This window comes from Zonotrichia albicollis, chromosome 1 (assembly GCF_047830755.1).
Source record: "Zonotrichia albicollis isolate bZonAlb1 chromosome 1, bZonAlb1.hap1, whole genome shotgun sequence".
NCBI lineage: Eukaryota > Metazoa > Chordata > Aves > Passeriformes > Passerellidae > Zonotrichia > Zonotrichia albicollis.
The window spans coordinates 87,937,835-87,954,599 of NC_133819.1; positions in this window are offsets into that span (position 1 = coordinate 87,937,835).

Sequence of the window (16,765 nt, forward strand, 5' to 3'; positions counted from 1 at the left end):
TCAAACCTGGGGTTGTTGTCTATGTCAGTCACTCTTTGTACACCCTGAAGAAGTTATTCTCTTACTAAAGCATTTGGGTCAGCAGATACAGGCAAAGTTTAATGCAATTCATCCCCAGCTGCCAAATCTGATCAGAGGAAATAGGAAGATGACAGGCAAAAAGCTCTGTGGTCTCCCCAGTCAGACTGTTAGCAGCTTAATTTTCTCCTTGGCAGTTAAAAGGGTGTAATTGTGGAGAGAAAGCAGTCTTGCTTGTAGAAAATATGTATGTTTTCTGCATATAAGGACCACAATTTGCAGGAAACTCTTAAAAATCTTTACTGAAGGTATACTGTTTCTGACAACATTGCCATCTCTGCAGTATTTCGAGGTAGTTTCCTTACAAAGTCAGAGTACAAAGAGAATAAGTCCTTGAGAAATTTTTCTAAGTGCAAGTAGGAAATGGTTGGCTTTCTCTTTCATCAGCTAAAGTGTTCCAGTCACTCATCATCATATGTTACTGTTTCTGTCCATTCTTTATTTTTTTTGGCACAAGGATCCAGGAATTCATTGCAAGTGATCTATAAATTTCCTTGTGTGATCCCTGACTCCAGAGTGCTGGCCCAAGAGTAAGAAGAGGCTCCTCAGAGCAGAGCCCTGACCACATCCCATTTGCCAACTAATATCACTGTGCTCCTATTCTGTGTTTCCTTCCTGTGTTCCAGAAACAAGGGTGAAACCCTCATTTTCTAATGTCATCTTCATATCTACTAGAGAAGCTACTGCTAACAAGCAAAGGAGACAAATAAGCTCATGCTCTCCTCTAATTCATGCCAAAAATATTCTGACTTTATTCTATGATTACTGGCACAGACAAATGTAGAGGCTTTGAAAAGGAGAATTTCAATGTGAAAGTTATAAGAAAACTCATAATGTCAAAGACAAGGAGGTAACATTTGTAGTGATGGACAGGACATGACGATGCACATATGATGACACATTGCAGAATCCAGTCTGCAAAATCAAAGTAATTAGAATGGAGTTGTGTTGGAAATTTAGCTGACTAGAGACTGGAAAAGTACAAGACCGTGGCTAATTCCAAGTCCTGCACCTGCAAGGTAGCGTGTCCTTGGGCCTAGCTGAGTATCATAACGAAGTGGACAGCGAGACGTGAGAAGTAGAGAACGTAGGCCCAAAGGAACGAGGAAGAGTTGATGGTATACTTTAACCAATAGATTGCTTGGCTTACAGAATATTCATAAATTTATTATTTGCTGTATAAGTGTTTGATGCTTTCTTCAATAAACTGACCTGTGATGAACCATCTGGTGTCCTGGTCTCCTTCCTTCGACAGAGTTGGAATTTCTTGATGAGGAAAATAAAACCAGCAGTTTTTGTAAAGGTGATTAGTCTTGGTGAATCTCCTGGAAAAAAAGGAAGAAAGAAAATTAACTATTTTTAAGATAAAGAGGTAATAGATGGGAAGGCTAAGCGAATCTTGATATAAGGAATAGAATTTGCCTGTGTAAAGGAATAATTACATATTATCTACAGTTTGCTTATTGTAATATCTTCACTGGGAATTTGAGATCTAGAAAACTGAAGATGGAATAATACAAGTAAAATTGATATATCTGTGAGCCTTACTAGAGTGAAATCCTTACTGTTGAAATCCATTTGAAAAATCAAGACAATATGGAAAATTATAGATATAAATTGTACTTCAGAAAGATTGTAAGGTGCTACTGCTAATACCAATACTCATGGTAAGAGTTCAGTAATGCTCAGTAAAAGGGAGTTTAAAACAAAATGCTCTGATGTGATGCTTTTGGACTGTAAACGGATGTATGATTTTTGAATAGGTGATGGTTTAAACTTTGTAGGCAATTATGTATACTCATCTCTGTGGACTTGCAGATAGGCAGAAAATGGAACTTGAATTTGGTACTTCTTCATTCTGATATCATTATATTGTCTTACTTCTATGAGCTACAGCTGTGACCTCACAGCACAAAATGAAGGAGAAGAGAATTTCTTCCTTTTACTTTGAACATTAGACATCTTTACAATTTGGAGCTGTAAATTTATTTCAGAATAGACTCTAGTACCATTGGATACAGAATTGTTTCTGTAATACTTAGTCAGGGTTGCTTACCAAGGGTTTGATGTTGAACCAGACCAAAGGATGCTTGTGTTCAGAACAGCTGCAGGATAAAACAGCACTTTGCCACAGCTACAAGGAATAGAGGCAATCTTTCCTTGTTCCCATTCTAAAATGTAAATGCAATCTGAGTGCACCAATGTCTGAAAATACTTGGCTGTCAGTAAAGGCTGCGTTATTCTTAAGTGGATTTTCAACAACACATACTTCTGAGATGTTTTGAATTTGTAGCACATGATAGCAAATGACTTCTTGAAAAATACATAAGCCTTAAGAGCAGCCTGTCAACATTTTAAATGTTGCAACCAATGAATACAAGACTCTTAACTTAGAGGAGTGTGGTTGCAGGATAACTGCCTTGTAGCAGTTTGTGTTTTCAAAGCCTTTACTTATACTTGGCAGAAATTGCATTATCCACAGTTTTGGAAAGAACTTTTGGCAGAAGTTACTGTCTGTGATAAACCTTGTGCATATAGTTATGCCCAAAGTAGAACTGGCATTGACATCGACCACAAGTTCTTGGAGAGATTTTTTTTTTAAATGATAGTACTCTCTCTGTGTCAACCCTGAAGATTCAAAGTTGGTGTATGAGGATAAAAAATATCACTGCCATCTAAAATGTGTGTCTTTTACATTATAATGGACTGATCCATGCTGTCAGGTGGAGTAGTTGCAACTCCCACGATTTAATTGTGTGCAAACAAGGGGTTTAGTATTTATTTATAGTCCAGTTGCATCTCAGTACAATGTGCCAGGTTTGCCCAGATGTTTATACAGTGGAGCAGAAATGGAAAAAGGAAACAAACAATAAAACAAAGAACCAAACCAAACCCAGCCTGACCAAACCGAGTAATTCTAGAAGGTGATCCTGAAAACTTCCCCAGGGACTTGCGTGGGGGACTTCCCACTGCAGTATACTGAATACATTTGATTAGCTTCTCATCAAGGAGGCCTCTGAAATGCAGAGATGATGCCACTCCTCACACACATGGAGGACATCTCAAGTCACCCAGACATCACCTGGAGCAGCACTCACTAGAGATGTACAAGAGCACTTAGATAAAGAGGTTTTATGAAGCTGAAAAGCATCTTTCATTTGGTGTGAGCTGCTCTCTCTATGCTGCAGATCATATCTTGGCCAGGATAAGCAGGGAACCAAATTTTGCTGTGCTTTTATTTTAGTAGCTCTCCAAAATCTGAAGAAAGAAGAGAATGTGTCTGAACAAAGTCCTTAACCAGTGCCTTTAGAGCATGAAAAGCCCTGCTCAGAAAAGGTAATCATCACTTAGCAGAAGTGAGTATTGTTGTTTTCACCTCCTCAGCCTCTAACATATGCCAGCAGATGATCTGCATACATAAAAACACCTTTGTAAACAGGCATCAACCACGTGGGACTTGTTTAAATGGACTTATTTTCTGTGAATGAACTTAATTCCTACAGCACACATTAATTATATCACTGTCCTTGGACACCTCCAGCTGAGGCAATACCATATTAATTTTTCCATTTAGTTTCTGGGGGACTAACAGTAGCCTGCTGTAGTCCAGCATGTTAACTCCCTTACCCTCCCTGACTTCTGCACAATTTGGATTCCTGCTGGTATTCAAAGTATTATAAAAAGTTTATTTCCCTGGACTAAAGATCACCCAGCAAAAAAAATGAGAACTATAGCATTCAAAAGATATTCAGGATTTTTTCCTAGTTTCTCTCACTGAATACTGCTTAGCAAAGTGGTTACAAGCTTACTTTTCCCCTTCTATTATCTTTTTCTGTTTCTTTTCAAATGCATAACAGAAATATTAGTGCCATATTAGTGACAGAATTATTAGTGTCATATTAGTGACAGAAAAGACTTCTGTCTTTTCTCCATCAACATTCCTACACAAACAGCCTTCCTATTACAAGAATGAATGACTAGCATATTCAGATTTCTTCTTAACATTCATTGCTCTGCCAGACATGATCGCTGTTTCTACCATCATCTTATTTTTCATTTGACTTTTGTCACCTTAGAGATTCCACTTAATCATTAAAAAAATTATGAGATTTTAGCCAAAGTTATCTTCTTTCCCCATTGGATAATCAGGAAACTCAATTATCTAATCAGCAGCTCTCACAGAATTCTTTAAGTTTTCATTCACAATTTTTTTCCAAATTTTCCACTTCCTTTATTTCTCTTCCCTATTTTTTAGACTTAAATACCAAAAATACTCTTACATAGAGTGTTCTCCTTGCATATATAAGCCGGTAATGATCACGGTGATTTAATGTATTTTTATCTACCATTAAAATCTTCAAAAGATAGAAGCAAAAATTAGACATTGTTAGAGTGTTCTAGAGGCAAGCAGGGATTCAGTTGCAGTGAACATTCAAAAAAAATTGCAGCTGTAAATAATGAACATGGCAGTGCTCTTGAACAAATTCCCCTACTTGTCCTCTGTGAGATTTATTGGGCAAAATTCAAATGATAAAAATGTTAGTAATCAAAGCGTACTTTTTCTGAATATGGCTCCACATACATACTGTGTATCATAAACACTGTAAATGCCCTTTCCTAAGTCCAGTCAATTTGCAAACCTGTCAGTTATACTCATGTATTTTGTTACCCTATTGCCATGGCGAGAAGGTGAACTATGAAAAGTTCACCTTGAAAGATATATGGAGTATCAGTGTGTCCTTGCAGAACAGGGGAATTGTCTTTATTGGTCCTTACTTGCTAACAGAAGGCATGGTTAAAATCATGCTAAAAGCAAGTTTCTATTTCTGTGTGTGCCAGAGCTGCACATGCTGATGGAACCAGTGAAAGCTTGATGCTCTTCCCTTCACTTGAAAATGTCCCTGCAGAGGAGACCACTCATCATCAAGGTAAAACTTTTGCTCCTGTGCACTGAATGAGAGAGCTCCTTGTTGGACCAACCTGCTGGGTATGGCCCAGGTTTGTCCGGGCAGAAATTCACATGTACTTGGGAAGAAGATTCTCATTCCTCTGCCCAGGGACCTCCAGAGAGTCCAAAGTCTCATTTTGGAGCTCTATGCCTACCTGATGCAAATCCTGGAGTTTAACTTTGCATTTTTCCCATTTCAGCCAAAATGCTTTTATTTTTATCTCTTGTTCTTAATAGTAACTTCAATACAACTTCTCATTAGTATTCCTACTGATAACCTCTTTAATTTTAAATTGCAAAAAGGGATGAAAAAGCCTTTGGAAGTTTTCTTCTCATGATGTGGAGATCTAGCAATTTTGAATAGGTTAGACATCTCAGGAGACAGATGCTCCAGAAGGCTCAAGACAGGAGAAATGTCCACACAGAATGAGTAGTTTCCGATCTGTGACAGAGCTTTGAGATGTTCTTTGGCTGTTGCATGAATATTGCCCTAATTTTATTGAAATATTAAGTAGTTAAGTAGCTCTGCCCCTTAGTACATTTAGCCATGGCTGAGGATAGATTCTCATTCACTCTTTTCCTCTGAATGAAAGTGACAAGTGAGGCAGACACTGCTCTGTTTTGCCTTCACTCTCTCTTTTTGTTATCTTGGAGATCTTGCAAGAACAACACACTGTGACCTGAGCTAAAGAGTGTCCCTGTAAGTGGTGTCATCCTGTCTCTTCTCATTTTAGCACTTCCCAGTGAGCTGTGCTCTGATGTTTGTGTTCTGAGGGGCTCCTTTGGCCAAGGATATTCCTGTCTAGTATATGGAATGAACCTTGAACCATCTGTATCTACAAGTCTTGAGTATTTGAGGAAATAGCCTCTCATCTTGAAAGCTAGAGAGACTAAATAAACTTCTTTAAGCCACTTAATCAGCAGAGAGGGGATGTGGGGGATTAATGGGGCTAAACAGAACTGTGTCTTGCTTGGAAGGGGCAGTTTTAGGACAGGAGTGAGTAATATTAGTGCACTCAAGAATTGATGTGGAAACCAGACTCAGTGAAGTTGATCTCCAGGGTATTCTTCCTGATGCTTTTTATTACTTTGTTGTTGAAATTGTTTTCTAATATTATTTATTGTCTCAAATATCACATTCCCATCTCTTAAAGAAAAAGAGTTGCCCAGTCTTTCATCTTCTTCTGGTTATATTTCTTTGCCTCATTACACATTTGTTTTTACAAAGGATTTGATCATATTTTCCAAAAATTATTTAAGCTTTGGGTGTCTTTCTAAAAGATTTTTTTTAGTTCAGCCAAGATTCTGTGGGCCCAAGGCCCATCTCTACAATGACAGAAATCTCACAAGTTAACTGTTGTGAAGGATGTTGACTGGGCCATAAAAGTGTATAAAAACTCTGATGGCCTTATTACAGGGTAGACACTGTGTGAGTGCATTGATTCAGTCTAAAAAGAGGCTGTAAAGAAACAATGAGTCAAGATAAGCCATTCCACAGGAATAGGATAATAGGAGACCAACTGGCTCCAACAGCACTGGCTATGATTTCCTGCTGAGACTATTGGACTGGTTTTGTCCAGAAGGGCAGCAGCCCAAGAACTGACAAAAACAAAAGGAGTCCCTCTTTCCAGAGAAGTGCTGGCTATTGGAAAGGGAAATCATGCTGATTTCAAGACCCACAAGGCCCCATATGTAGAAAGAAGCAGATGGCAAGGTCAACATAAACATGGCATAAAATGTTTAAAGTAAATGCACATGCGCTTGTTGCTGGTTTTAAAACGATTTGTTGGATTTCTTTTATTCTGTCATAGGAAAGGGACCATTATGCAGGTCTCTAATTTGCTGTGACCTATAAGCAAATTCATGTAATCTTTTATCCCCACCTTTAACATATTTTTCTTGCAATGACTTGACTGGGGATATTATCTGCAGTGCACCAGCAAATGGAAGGAGTTTCTGGAACAGCAGAGCTATGATGTGACCCCCATGTGGTGACTGGTGAATCCACCCCCTCTCCTGCCACTGAAGAAGGTATTTCCTGAGAAAATTTTCACCTCTCTTTCATAATTGCATAGATATGCAAACTTAAAACTGTTCATATACACCACTTGCAAACTCATGTTTATCAAGTATTGGAAACTTAGCCCGCAAGGACCATGTGTTTCTGAGGTGCTGTTGTCTACTGTGTATCTTTGCCTCAGCATTTAGTGGCATAACAACTTTGAGTTTGGAAAAAGCTCTGTTGTTGCAATTTATTTTTAGACGCAATTCATTTTTAGCTGGAAGCTGTCACCTCAACCTCCTGCTAAACTCCACATAAAAGACAATATACTTCTTCATATAGGATAAAAATGTGAAAGTTCAAATATTTTAACTTATTTCTCGTTTTGTGAGATAATTCCTCTGTCAAGTTGCTCTAGTTGCCACCAAAAGTTACCAAGGGTATCTGAGGGGTCCTGAAGATAAAACTACAGGCTGCATCTGCTTCTTTGACAAGCTTTGATCAGGCTCAAAATCTGGATGCTTCTTTTGCCCAGTTTCCAGGAGAAAATCCAACTGCTGATCCCTGATCTACACCATGCTCATACTCTAGACTTATCTCAATTTTCACATCAGTGATCTTGACTGCATCACAGTGCACTCATTCCTGTAGAATGGAATCCAGCCAGAATGGTTTAAGGCAAGTCCTGCCTGACCAACCTGATCTCCTTTTATGACCAGGTTCTGCACCTGGTGGATAAAGGAAAGGCTGTGGATGTGTCAACCTGGACTCTAGCAAAGCCTTTGACAACACCACTCACAGCATCCTCCTGGAAAAGCTGGCAGTCCATGGCTTGTGAAGGTGAGTTTTGCTGAGTTAAGAACTGGCTGGATGGCCAGGCCCAGAGAGTGGTGGTGAATGGTGCTGCATCCAGCGACGTCCTCCAGGGATCTGTATTAGGCCCAGTGCTCTTTAAGACTTTTTCATTGATGATCTGGGAAAGGGGATCGAGTCTGCCATTTGGAAACTTGATGACACCAAATAGTGGAGTGTGTCAATCTGCTGGAGGGTAGAAGGGCTCTGCAGAGGGACCTGGACAGGCTGGGCTGATGGGCCTAATCCAATAACGTGAGGTTCAACAAAGCCAAGTGCCCGTGCATTTTGGATACAGCAACTCCCTGCAGTGCTGCAGGCTAGGAACAGAGCAGCTAGAAATCCTCCCAGCAGAAAGGGACCTGGGGGACTAATTGATGGCACACTGAACATGAGCCAGCAGTGTGCCCAGGTGGCCAAGAAGGCAAACATCATCCTGGCCTGTATCAGGAATAGTGTGGCCAGCAGGAGCAGGGCAGTGATTGTCACCCTGTACTTGGCACTGGTGAAGCAATACCTTGAGTGCTGTGTCCAGTTCTGGGCCTCTCAGTTTGGGAAGGATGTTGAGATGCTGGAACTTGCCCAGAGAAGGGCAACAAGGCCGGTGAGGGGTCTAGAACACAAGATCTATGAGAAGTCACTGGGGGAGCTGGGGTTCTTTAGCCTGGAGGAAAGGAGACTCAGGAAAATCCTTATCAGTCTCTACAGCTGCCTGGAAGGAGGGTGTAGCCAGGTGGTCTGTTAATCAGATAGCTCCAATATTCAGAGCAGAGAACAGACTTTTGTTTAGAGCAGGTGCTAAAGTACGTGTGTAGACACAAGTGTACACACACACATCAGTGTTATCATCCTGCAGTATCGTTCCAGTGAGATAAATATTATGGGATTTTTATTGCCAGAATTCTTTCCTATTTCTACCATCCAAACCATGACCAAATCCAACCTTAAAGACATCCTGTAAGACAGACATTACACTGTGCCTGGGACTAAGATGAAGGTTAGTCTGCTGCATTTTTGTGCTGTCCCAAAAAAAACCATAAATCCATGTTTCTGCACAGCTGATATCATGTTCTGTTGTCTAACTCTTCTACAAGGCTCCCACCTGAAGCAAAATTTCTCCTTTTCCCTATTTTTGTTTTATTCTAAAGCCTTCTTGCATGCAAATGGGCCTTGCTATAGTTGTTTGTGTTTTTTTTTCTCATGATAAGGTAGAAATTAGAGTCTCATATCACAAACATATTCATCAAATATATTTCCAGAATATGACATTTTCCCTTTTACTCAATGCCTGGGTCTTGCAGAGATCTAGGAAAAACTGATCTGACACATTCTCTCTCTCTCTCTCACACACACACATACACGCACAGGGTCTGACTGTGATGCTCAAGGATGTGCTACGTAGGTAGCCAAGAATTCCTAGGAGCAAAAGATTTTTAAAGTCTGTGTAGACCAAAGTTTTTCTGAGCTCCTTTTGAATTCCTACACTAAAATTTCCTACTGCAATGGATTTTTCCCCTCAGGTTCACCTGCAGGTTCATCTTGGTGGCAAAGATGTGTTCATCCGGTGCGTGGTTTTCATGGTATGGTGGTTTGACCAGGAAGAAGTGGGAATTCTGGGATGCTGTGGTCAAACCAATGGGTGCTCGGATTTTGATATTGGCCCCTGGTGTGGCCAGTGGGGTTTGGACACACCTCCGAGAATACACAGGGGTTAAAAGCAGAGCTTCGGCCCTGGGAGGTTCTCTTGGGACTTCGAGGGAAAGAGGTGGGATCGCCCTCCCTCGTCCAGCTGCTGCTGCTGGGCGGGGGAGGGGCAGCCATGTGGTAGGCCGGGGCCTGGACAGAGATGGGGGGTGAGAAGGCCCTCGAGGATGGAAGGGTGGAGGAGCCCCAGGAGGCATCGGGCAGCCATTCCCCCCCAGCCCTCCCAGGAGAGAGAGAGAGGGAGAGCCGGTGTCCATGGAATGTGACAGCAGCCGGCCGGAGCAGCAGCGAGTGTGGGAGTGCCGGAGCTCTGGGACGGACAGAGACTGAAATTTTTAACCCCTTTCTTTCATGATTGTGACCTCGCAAAAATGCTGATCTTCCTTCCATCTGAATAAGAGAGATAAGAGATGAGATAACAAGGACCTGGCCTGAGGGAAGTGGAGAAGACTGGCTGAGTGGGGAGAGAGATGATTGGAGTGGCCTTTTGGCTGGACTTTTCTTGTGTAGCCATAGACTGAACCAGTGTTATTCCTGTGACACAAAGACTGCATTTAGGGGGAGGCAGTGCCTCAGAACCAGGAGGGTTCATCGTGGGGACCCCTCAGCCCCAGGGGGTTGGAAAAAATGGGGGGGACAGATGTCCCAAAGCAGTGCCTTTTTTGGAGTGAGACAAGGCATCCTTAAAAGACAACCCTAAAAGCAGCTCTGGTCCATGCACAGTGGTGAGAGCACTGGGCATGGAAGGAAGGTGTCACGATGGCAAAAGGACTTTTCCAGGCGGTGCTGAGTGACGTGGAAGCACACGAGGTTTCAGCGTGTTTCCAGGGGAAGCCTATGGTGCAAGGACTCCTCTCCTCTTCATGGACTGAAGTTTGAGTATACTAAAGGGTGGTGCCAGACTGGGCAGTTGGTGATTTGGGAGAATGTATCGGATTGGGAAATTTTGGTGGTGAGGAGGAGGAAAGTGCTTTTTGTAGGGTTTTCAATTTTTTCCCTTATAGTTTTTTTTCCTATTTTTTTGTAGTTTAGGTAATAAAGTTTTCTTTATTTCTAAGCTGGAGCCTGCTTTGCTTATTCCTGGTCACATCTGACAGCAGACACCAGGGAGAGGGTATTCTCATGGGGGCACTGGCTCTGTGCCAGGCCCAAACCATGACACATGGTTGCCCTACACATTTGTGAACAAGAAACTTCAGCCAGGTGATTTTGCCTGCTGGTGTTGTCAATCCCCCTATCCTTACTTTTAAAACATAGATGTAGTAGAAACTTGTTGTAAGACATAGTGAATTGGGACACATTTTCATTTGTCATCCCACCACAAGGACAGCATCTTTCTCTTAATGGTTTCTAGGTATTGTTGCCGTAATGTCCCTCATGGGTCCCTGAAAAATCTGAGTTCATGACCATCCTTTGGACCTTTCTCTTAAAAAGCAGCTTCTTCAACCCACTGACAACTTCACTGATAGAAGTTACTTCTGTCCATTTGACTTAGTTATCCTCTGCAGATTTCTCAATTTCATTTTCTAGCATCTGCTCAACATTTTCTTGCCTTTTTAGATGCCATGGATCTTTTTTTTCATTACAGATGCACTTTCAAATATCAGACTGCCAACAAAAATCTAAAGAAAGATCAATTAAAATAAGAGGGGAAATAGAATTGCAGCAAACAAATACATTTTCCTAAGACACCATGATGCACATAAATTGTCAAGCTTAGTTATTCTTGGCTTAATCTGGTGAATAGTTTTTGTTTGTGAAAAAATTATCTCTCTCTTTGACTACTTCTATCAGACTTTCTTCTTCTACAAAGCCCTTCTCAATTTTATATGAGGCAACATTGCTCTGAATTTTTCTGTAATTACTGATAAAAGCAGTAATTTACTTTGAACAAGCACATATAGCAGTGGTCAGGTAACTTGCATGTCTTCAATATTTTTTCTGTTAGGATTTGATAAACAATATGTTGTATTGCATGGTAAAATGTATCAAAGTTGTTTTTACAGAATTGAGAGAATCATAAAAAATACAGAAACACAGAAAGGCTTGGGTGTGAAGGGACTTTATAAATCATCTAGTTCCAACCCTCCTGCCATGGGCAGGGACACGTGTCACTAAACCTGGTTGTTCAAAGCTCTATCCAGCCTGGCCTTGAATACTCCAAGGAATGGGACATCCACAGCTTCTCTAGGAAAACTTTTCCAGTGTCTTACTCTCCTCCCAGTGAAGAATTTCTTCAGTTTAAAGCCATCCTCCCTTATCCTGTCACTATGTGCCTGTGTAAAGTCACTCTCCCTCTTTTGTATATGCCCCACTACTGGAAGGCGCTACAAAGTCTCCCTAAAGCCTTCTCTTCCCCAGCTCTCTCAGCCTGTCTTCACAGCAGAGGTGCTCCAGCCCTCTGACCATCTTGGTGCCCTTCCTCTGCACTTGCTCCAGCAGGTCAGTGTCCTTTCTGTGCTGGGACCCCAGAGCTGGAGGCAGCACTGCAGGTGGGGCAGAGCAGAGGGGCAGGATCCCCTCCCTCACCCTGCTGGCCACACTGCTTTGGATGGAGCCCAGAATACTTTTGGCTTTCTGGGCTGCCAGTGCACATTGCTGGGTGCATGACCAGCTCTGCATCCACAAGAACACCCAAGTCCTTTTTCACAGGGAAGGACTGTCCATGAGTTCTTCCCCCAGCCTGTGCTCATGTCTGGGGTTACCCTGACCCAGGTTCAGCACCTTGCCTTTGGACTTGTACTTCATGAGCTTCTCATGGGCCCACTTCTCCTGTTTGCCCAGGTCCCTCTGGATGGCATCTCATCCTTGTGTTGTGCCAATTACCCCACTCAGCTTCCTTCCCTTTGTTTGTGTTGTTGATGAAAATATTGGATAACACTGATGGCAAGACAGAGCCCTGAGGGACAACACTTGTCACTGACCTCAGCCTGGACATAGGGCCGCTGACCACAACTCTCTGGCTTTGTCCATTCAGCTAATTCCTTAGCCACCAAATAGCCCATCCTTTGAGCCCATGTCTCTCCCATCTGGAGTTAAGGATTTTGTGTGGGACACTGTTGAAGGCCTTACAGATGTCTGGGTAGATGACATTGCTTGGCCTTCCCATGGTGATAGTTGCAGAGTGAATGTTGCAGGCAGATATTTCTGGAATCACAGGAGAGTTTTCATGGATTAATCAGTTCCATATTGACAGTTGCCAGCACATTATGAAAGGAGTCTTCACAGCGTATTTAAAGTAATTAGCATGCAGACACGCTTTTATGTGACTGCTAAAGGGTACTATGCTGTAAATGTTATTTTTTCTGTTAGAAGGCAATAGTAAGACGATAGTTAAAGTCAGATTTCATGCCTATCAATATGTTTTTGTGGCTAAAAAGAAAGGAATATATCTACCTGCAATTTTACTGTATGGGTTGCAGAACATCTGGTAAGCAGCTGCTTTCTAAAGACAAATTTATTCAGATAATCTCACTGAATGGCTTTAAGTTCTGTCTAGCAACAAATGGCAGAAACAACCTTATTAAGGCTCATACCCAACAACAGCCAACATGTCTCTTCTTTTTGTTGTTTTTTTTAAGTACTTAACACCCAAAACTATGTAGTGGGCATGTTTCCTGGGCATCCTCACAGCATTAGCACTCACAGTCCTGCTGCCTCTCAAAGCTACTCAGAGGTCCATTTGCAAAAGGGATTGTTTCTTATTAAGTGTACATTCCCTTTGGTTGCTTGCCATGAAGGGAAACAGTGGGTCACAAGTTATGTGCAAAACTGGTGATAAGCCCATGCAAAGGAAATAAATACACTGCAGCACACTGTTTCTGGAACATTGCTCAGCACTTGCATATCAGGTCTTCAGAGCTCTGAGGAAAAAGCATTGGGTGAGGGATGCTCAAGGACACAGTGGCACACTTGTTCTGTCATTTGCGCCATTTTTTTTAAATTAATGAAAATCTGAAGAATACTCTAAAAAGATCTCTTCCCCCATTTAAACCTCAGGTGTGCTTCATCCTGACTTTGAAGACAGACAAGAGTTCTCTTTTCTAGAAAACTTTGGTATAGGAGACATGAGCACTTGGCAACCTCTCGCCTTGTTGATGCTTTATGAGAGCAGCAGTTGTTCCATGGAACATGCAACATGATAGTTGAGTGTAGTTTAAATTGCACTTGAAGCACTTTTTTGTAGAACTAAGACACCAGATGAGCAGTCGATTAACAAAACAAATTTGTCAAGTTTCATCTCAGTATTTTTTTTGTATGTATGTGTACCCTGTTCCAGGCTGGTGGCATGAAGTACATCAGGACACAGGGAAAGTAACTCAGATATTTTTATGTTGCCATACAAAAAATTGATTAGTTTTTTGGAAATGTGAGACAAAGTCTTACAAAATAGGTAAAAACCGTTCAGAACTATCCTGTCTAGCCCTCTACCCCACAGCAGGGCCAATCTTTCCTGAACCATGGCAGAACTGTATCTAGCCTGTTGACACCTCTCCCAGAGATGCTGTGTTGGAATCCATAAAATTAGAGAGTTTTGAGAAAATTGTGAAAAAGATAGGCCCCAAAGACAGCAAGGACAGTGAAATGCTAAGGCAGCAGAAAAAGTTTTCTAAGCTGTAGCGCAGATGTGAGAAATAGAACAATAGGCCTATGTGATTTGACTTTCTAAGTTGCAAAAAGTATATTTTAAGTATACATTTAGAAGGTTAAATATGAATGGGTCGCTGTGCTTTGTCTTTTATAAACGAGGCATTGTATTAGAGAAAAAACTGGTATTGTTTTAACCACAGCTACGTGTACTTCAGGTGATTGGATTGAACTACTGTCAGTATGCTTTTGCTCTGTGTGATTGGATGAAACTTGGACTGAGACTGTCTTATGTTATGCTGTAATGTTAAGTTTCCTTGGCATTCTGTTTGATCAGTGAGCTGTTAGCATCTTTCTTCTCCATTGTCATAACAATGTAATTAGACTGATGCTGAGAAAATAAAAGCTCTAGACGCTGATTTCAAATGTCACGTCCTGTTCGTGGCTGTATATAAACTGCCGGCGAGGCATGTTGCAACCTCCCTAACATGTCCCCTAGGAAGATTTGCTATTCTCACAAGTGGAGTTGTGCAATGACCACCAGACACTTTTATAATTTTATTTACTGTAGAGATGCAGACTGTGCATACCTCTAAGCATTTGAAGACTACTCTCCTTAAAATGAGAAACTCCAATTATTTTCTCTTGAGTCATGCCATCAAGGAAAAACACACAAGAAACTGCATTGGTGGAAGCTCTGGAAAGCTATACTTCATTAAATAAGACCTGCTATTTTGTGTAAGTCAGCCATATGCTGCACTTGATGAGGTGAAGACTTATGCAAAGTCTGTTTCACATACAATCTGGCATGTATTGGCTCTGAGTGTAAACATCTCTTTAAACAGATGATCCATAGGTCTATTGTAGTTTCTCTTAGGATATGTTAAAAAAAATGGGCAGAGTTTGTCTTCTGAAGTAGGAAATAAAAAAGTACATGTATGGTTCTGCATGTGCCAGACCTCCAAAGGTAGGGAAGTGCTGTAAATAATTTGTTGACTCTGTGCCAGATTCTTGTGCTGAATCTTCCCGTGTGAAGCAACGTGATGACAAGGCCAAAAGAACTTCAGATTCTGTTGTTTTAAAACTTTGTTCCTTTGAATGCTACCTTAAGAAATTAGAGCAATAAGAATTAATTAATAGAAAGACTACAAAATGAACACACAAAAATTACAGTCCATTTTTATTAACTTCTAGACAGTACTTCAGTCAAGGAGGCATTGTAAGCTCCTTCACCCTAAAGTATGAACTGCATGAAGAAGAATGAAGATCACTTCTACGGAAAGCTATTAATGCTATATGACAATCAAAATTTTCCCTATTTCTTTTGATACAGTTATGGCTGAATAACTGATGTAAAGTACCACTTTTGTTTTTTATCATTTGTCCTAGGAAGCAAACTCCATAGTTATGCAACAAATCCTTCAGATTTAATTCCCTTTTACCTCTCTGGTGAAAGATTATTGAGAATTAACAGATGTCAATGTGCATGAGTGACATAGATAAATAAGTCTTCAGTTCTGTAGTAGAGGCTGCAGATGAAGAGGTTTGAAGAAAAATGTCAGGAGATGTTATGAGGGAAATATTTACTTCTTTACTGTAATTCTGAGTGGATGTAACATCAAAAATATTTTCTGAGATGGACTACAAGTAAGTAGTGATATAGATAAGAACTAGGAGCAACCTCAGTAGGCTACTCAACTAGAAAGAAGAAAGGTTCTCCTGATTTTCAGCTTGACCCTGGAGACTTGAACTTAACTTAGTATAAAATAAGATTGCACAGCAGATAAATATTTTCACTCTGCTGAAGGGAAGCTTTTCAAGCCCATTAGCCTGCTTGAGGACTCAGCTGTTTGTATGCACTGTCTCCTCTGACATCCCACCAACAGCAAAGCTAGAATGACAACATTTTGAGTCCATAGCCACATATTTTTGTTGCTGTGACAAGTCCCATTTGGAAAGTCAGTTGCACAGCAAAACATAGGAAGTATTTGCAAGAAGTGTTCATCAGAAGACAACTCATTTCAGAGCTGTTTTGATGAAATTTTGGGCCATAGGGCTGCTCCATTTCCTTTGCTGCAGTTGGTAAAGGCCATCATGGGTTATTCTACTCCCAGCAGGTAAGGAGTCTCATTTTAAAAGCGCTAAAAAATCCATCTACAAATCCTGATTTTTATGTGTTAATAATAACATGAAGAGAAAAAGAGTATTTGTTGAGTCTCATGAGCAATTAAGTTAGCATCAATAAAGACTCATGCTCCTCAAGTGGCCCTGGTCACTTCTGTCCCCATATAGAATGCTCCCCACCACTCCATGGCATTGCATTATCTTTAATAAAAATGTGCCATAATGGGAACCATCCTACTTTTATTTTGTTGAAATTGTCATTCTTGCAGCAGTAAAACAAATCTTCTTTAAGGTCATATTTTCTTTGCGAAAATATATGTTTTCTTCTGTCATTATTTAGTGTATTTTAAAAGACTTCTTAGCCTTCATTTGTATGTGTGAAAAAGGGGTGAAAACCAGCAGCAGCAACCACCAAAACCTGACAGATAACCCCTGTGTATTTCCATTTATTCTGAATAATGAGAAGCTCA